Below are 5628 nucleotides of genomic sequence, written 5' to 3' on the forward strand. Positions count from 1 at the left end.
ATTATATATATAAAAAATCACAAAGATGTTCCGTACTATTACTCTTTAGCAATCCTGTAATACAGACAATTATGCTTCATTTTAGTCAGCAAAATTGTACCAAGAGAAAAAATCTAACGAAAATTCCTTGTAGCATACACAAAATAAAACAAAATTATTGCGTCAATATGCCTAGACAAACAAAATTCAAGTTAAATGCTCTCTCGTGTTCCAGGTTAACTTTACAATAAATTACAGAAAAAAAAACAATTTTTGATTTAGATTAAAACTCAAGTTTATCACTTTCAGTTCTACAGCATTAACATTTTTATATAGTAATCAAAATTACTGTTCTGTCACCTAGGCTCGAGTACAGTGGAGAAAGAGTGAGACCCCATCTCAGGCTGGGGGCGGTGGCTCAAGCCTATAATCCCAGCACTTTGGGAGGCCGAGACAGGCGGATCACGAGGTCAGGAGATCGAGACCATCCTGGCTAACACAGTGAAACCCCGTCTCTACTAAAAAATACAAAAAACTAGCCGGGCGAGGTGGCGGGCGCCTGTAGTCCCAGCTACTAGGGAGGCTGAGGCAGGAGAATGGCGTGAACCTGGAGGCAGAGCTTGCAGTGAGCTGAGATCCGGCCACTGCACTCCAGCCTGGGTGAGAGAGCGAGACTCCGTCTCAAAAAAAAAAAAAATAAATAAATAAATAAATAAATAATAAAAAACTAGCTGGGTGAGGTGGCGGGCACTTATAGTCCCAGCCACTCAGGAGCTGAGGCAGGAGAATGGCATAAATCCGGGAGGCAGAGCTTGCAATGAGCTGAGATCTGGCCACTGCAGTCCAGTCTGGGTGACAGAGCGAGACTCCGTCTCAAAAAAAAAAAAAAAAAAAAAAAGTGAGACCCCGTCTCAAAGAAAAAAAAAAAAAGCTGAAATAAGGTAAGAACCATATGTCTTTCATTTCTGTCCAACTGATCTTGCCAGAAACAACAGATACTATAGTTAAAATAAATAAGTAGTTGGGTGAATAAACAGGTCTGCATCTTATTATAAATTTAAATTCTTTAATTCGAGAGAACTTCAAAGTATCACTTAATTTCTATTCAGTCTAGTCAAATTCTAATGAAGAATGCAAATGAAAAGTGGGGAGTGAGGGAGGAAGAGAAAGACAGACATATACACTCTCTTAGGAAAAACAGGCAGGCAGAGATGGAAAATGGCAGCATCGGATAATTAAAATTCAGGACTGAATGTGAAAGAAAGCAGCTTACAAACAGACTTGGGTAAGGGAAAGGCACAAAGACAGGGAGAGAGAGAGGAACACGGGAAAAGCCCAGCCAGATAAGCAAGAGAGAAAGGCGAACAGGCAGGGTGGAACTGATGGCAGGGTGGAACATGGCACAGTGACAAAGAAATGGGTCTTGACCTAGAGACAGCCAGTTGGAAGAGATCACTCCACTCCCAGTAATTTTTTTCCAATTATACTCTTTTGTTATTTCCCAAGGCTCCCACTAAAAGGGAAGAATCTTTACTTTTATTTATTTCTTTTGAGATGGAGTTTTGTTCTTGTCACCTAGGCTGGAGTGAAGTGATGTGATCTCCGCTCACTGCAACCTCTGCTTCCTGGGTTTCAAGCTATTCTTCTACCTCAGCCTCCCGAGTAGCTGGAATTACAGGTGCCTGCCACCACGCCCAGCTAATTTTTGTATTTTTAGTAGATATGGGGTTTCTCCATGTTGGCCAGGCTAGTTTTGAACTCCTGACCTCAGATGATCCACTCACCTCAGTCTCCCAAAGTGTTAGGATTACAGGCGTGAGCCATGGTGTGTGGCCAGAACCTTTTATTTGTATAAAATGATTAACAATGCATATTTTATATATCTTGCAAATTAAAAAAATTCAGATTTACTGTCAGCATAATTTTTCCATAAAGGTCACATATACTAACATACTGAGAAGAAAATCCTAATTTTACATACTATTAGTTATTATTCAAAGTAAAGAATGACAGTATACCAGTGAGGTCAAATTCAAAGTAAGGCAAGGACCTACAGGCATTTATGATTACATGCCATAGTACCAAATCATGTAATTTATATAACATGGCTATCAGACTAAAAACACATTCTTAAAGATAACTTACCACTTAGAGTCAAAATGCAGGAATCTTAGTCTTGTTTCCATTTTTGTCCCCCTTGCTTCACTTGGTATGTCATGCTCTATCTCTTCTCCTATGCAGACTTTAAGTCAGTAGCCATCAATCTGAAGAATTCCTTCCTCTGCTGCCACCTACCAGTTTAGTTCTCTGCTGCAGCAGAAGGGTATATAGAAAAAGTTCTTGCTTACCATTCAGATTAAATAGAAAAAAATTCCTTTGTTTAACATTTCATATTTTTGCACATACACCAACTTTTAATGTTTCTCTAAGACCTTCCCTTCAAAATAAAAAACAAAATTTCAATCACAGAAAATAAAACACTGTACGATCAATGTTCATGCTAAGCTGGGAAAATTTACAAAAAAAGTAGAAAGAAAGTGGAAAGATTTAGCCACTCAGCAGCTGCCACCTCAAGAAGCCATTTTCTTATGTTTCCTTTTTTACCTACCCCTACAATCTATGAACAAATACTGTAACTTAAAATTTTAAGTAGGCAGTCTACAACTCCTACAAATTTTAAGTTCCAAGACTACCCAAAGAACTGTGGAAGATGCAGCAATATAAAAGTTTTTCAAAGTAATTCTAGAAACTAAGGGTGTTAGGTGCTTTACCTGCTTGAGTTTTCAATGTTCTGGACTGCTTATTGCCCAATGGCTCTGAATACATTAAAACACGAACACATACGCCACCTACATTTAAAATAGGGTAGCATTTGTATGCCCATATAAGCAGTGGGTATTTTTTTTGCAAAAGAGTAATAAATTCATTAAGTCTTTTAAAAAGGACTGACCATAAATGCACATTTCCTCAAACTGTATACGTACATAAAAGAATTAGGGGAAAAGGGAAGACAGAATGACAAATGTAATAGCAGTTGTAGAACTGGGGATTAACACAGCATAAACATCTTCTGTTTGTTCAAATCCTGAGATTCATTTCTCTTCCCATTCTTTTTGTCATCTAGGTCTATGTTTCAAATTTATTCTAATTAGCTATTAAGGGACAGTCTCTAGTAATTAACTAGAAATAGCAGTAATGGCTTGTTTCTGTTCCACCCTCCCACTGCCTTCATCAAGATAAAAATACGCAGTTTTGCCAACTTTAAAAAATCAGGAAATAAAACAAACACTGACATAAACACCAAAGACTAGTCAACAGTGGCACTGAAGTGACATTGCTTCTACTTTCTCATTCCTTCCCCCAATCTCAAACCCCACCCTTTGACCTCTGTATATGGGATGAGCCTGAGCAGGAGAGTTGGTGATGTCAGGACTGCGCCGTTCCCACGGATGCTCCTAGAGGCCTGCTGTGCTTCTGGGAACTGAGGCACAGGGATGTCTGTCTGACTGAAACCTAAAACAACAACAGTTCACCCCACCCCTCATGTTCCCAAACCCCACAATAGCACCCAGGTATATATGCTATATAAGGCTCACCTAGTAAGTTTGAATATGGTAAAATCTAAAAGCGAGATCATTCTTAGCAAGTCAGTGGTATTCAAACAGGCAGCTGACCGGAGGTTGTTTAACTCTCCATGCCTAATACAATCACATAGTCTGTATGCTCTAATGTTACTAATGTTAGCCATCCTTATCAGCAAGAGAACAAGGCTCTCCTGAATGAGCCTTTTTTTTTTTTTTTTTTTTTTTTTTGGTATACGTCACATTCTTGCATGAGTACAGCTGGGATCCCTCTGTTAGTAAATTCCAATTAAACAGATAAATATTTTTGTCTTAAGATGCTTAAAGGGAATGACTGCCCTTTTAAGAGTCAACTGAAGCACAGAACAGCTTAATCACTTATCACATGTCTTCCTTCAGCTACAAGAAATAGCATTACAAGCCAAGAATTCCTATTCACTAACTAGTGACTTGCTGGATGTATAGCCTCTTTGGATAGTATGTCTAAAGCCACAGGATGAAATTATGCAGAAGTGTATCTTGAAAAGGCCCTGATTACTTCCACTAAAATTCTACCTATTAGAAAGATGATAATATCCAAAATAATAAAAGTTCAGAGCTAAAACTCTAGGAAGTATAGGAGAAAGGAAGAAAGGGTAGGTAGACTGGGGTAAAGAGAGAGGACAGGATAGTTTAATTTACTACTTAACAGAATGGACAAGGTGTAGTCCTATCCCTGACATTTTATGTCCTTGGTTAACGTGCTTAGCCATGTTGTGCTTCAGAAATGTCCTCCTATCTGTCCAAACCTGTAATTTTTGAAGGTTTAAACCATGATTTTCTGATCATCTCAAACTGCTTACATCTCCTTGTTAGAACTAGTATCTTAGAAATGCCAAAATGATTAGTTCTGAAATCACATTGCTCCTAAAAGAACTAAATTTTTTTGTATTATCTTTGTCTTATTATTCCCTTTCACTTTTATAATGTCACAGAAAGAGAAGCACTAAGGTAAAATGAATGCTATGTTGAGTTTTTACCATATATATAACCTAGAACCTAATTTTACCTTTCAAAACTCTAGTTTTCCATACCTGTCAACTCCTAATTGATGTCTTTATACTGTGAGCTCACTGTGTATTCGGAACACCAACCCCTGAAAAAGCTTAAGCCAGAGTAGCACAATGGAAGAAACAAACAAACCCAAAACAAAAACAAAGCCAAAAAAGTCACACTCTGAAATACTTAATTATAGATATATATGCAAGAAATGGAGTCATCTAAATGGATAAAATTCCCAAGAACGTCTTGGGTATATCATAACCAAGTCAAACTTTACCCCCAAAAGCTCTTCTTTAATCATATTACTCGCTAGATATGTTTATGCATTATTTTTAAGTGAGAATTATGACAAACCCATGGTTACTTTTTGAAGGACATAAAGGAATAAGTTTTAAAAAAAGAAAGTTAGCCTAGTGATGGAAAGAAAGGAGAAAGAGTCAAATTACCTGCAGGCAGACTGGGGCTGTGCCTGAATCCAAACCGGTGCATTTACCATTCATTACACAGCTGCATTATTGGGGGAAGGGGAGTTTAGAAGGGCACTGACCCCGAAAGTTCTCAATACTTCTCACTCATCATCAGGAAGGGGGAAGAAGGAAAGTTTTTTCTCTGGGTATTTTTTTGTTTGTTTGTATTTGTTTTTTTGGCTCCTGAAAAGGCTGGTAAAGAACAGTAACAGTGCAAGCAGTTAGAATATTTCTTTAAAAACAATGTAAAAAATGCAAAACATTAAGGATTTTCAAAGGCCAAACTTTCGTTAATACAGAAAGAATTTTCACTAGAGTTAGGCAGCCACCCCAAAACAGCATGGCAAAATGGCATTGGTATAAAGGAAATAAAATACCACACAAAATCCAAAACAAAACTAAAACATTTCAAATTAAACCTGGAAGACTAGAAGATTCCAACAGCAGATTTCTGTCCACTACTGAAACATTCCAAAATCCAAGCTCCAAAGGTGCCTAAATGTATTTTAAATGAAATTTTGTTTTCTTTTTTTAAGAAAAGAAAAAAAAAAAAAAAAAAA

General features: G+C 37.5%; 1 protein-coding gene across 5 annotated transcripts in view; it reads right to left on the bottom strand.

The window, feature by feature from the left end:
• Window positions 1–5628, bottom strand: part of RIMKLB (ribosomal modification protein rimK like family member B) — a 93521-nt gene that overhangs the window by 1649 nt on the left and 86244 nt on the right. The window contains exons 7-9 of one of the 5 annotated variants that reach the window (XR_001889645.1): window positions 5048–5260; window positions 2751–2828; window positions 2125–2286 (exon numbers count right to left, since the gene is read on the bottom strand). The gene's annotated coding sequence lies outside the window, so the exon portion shown is untranslated. Of the gene's footprint in view, window positions 1–2124; window positions 2829–5047; window positions 5261–5628 lie in introns of all 5 variants that reach the window. The other 4 variants (XR_001889643.1, XR_001889644.1, XR_001889642.1 and 1 more) reach the window with 4 other exon arrangements.

The sequence above is a fragment of the Rhinopithecus bieti genome, unplaced genomic scaffold, assembly GCF_001698545.2.
Source record: "Rhinopithecus bieti isolate Rb0 unplaced genomic scaffold, ASM169854v2 scaffold_23748, whole genome shotgun sequence".
In the NCBI taxonomy this organism is placed as follows: Eukaryota; Metazoa; Chordata; class Mammalia; order Primates; family Cercopithecidae; genus Rhinopithecus; species Rhinopithecus bieti.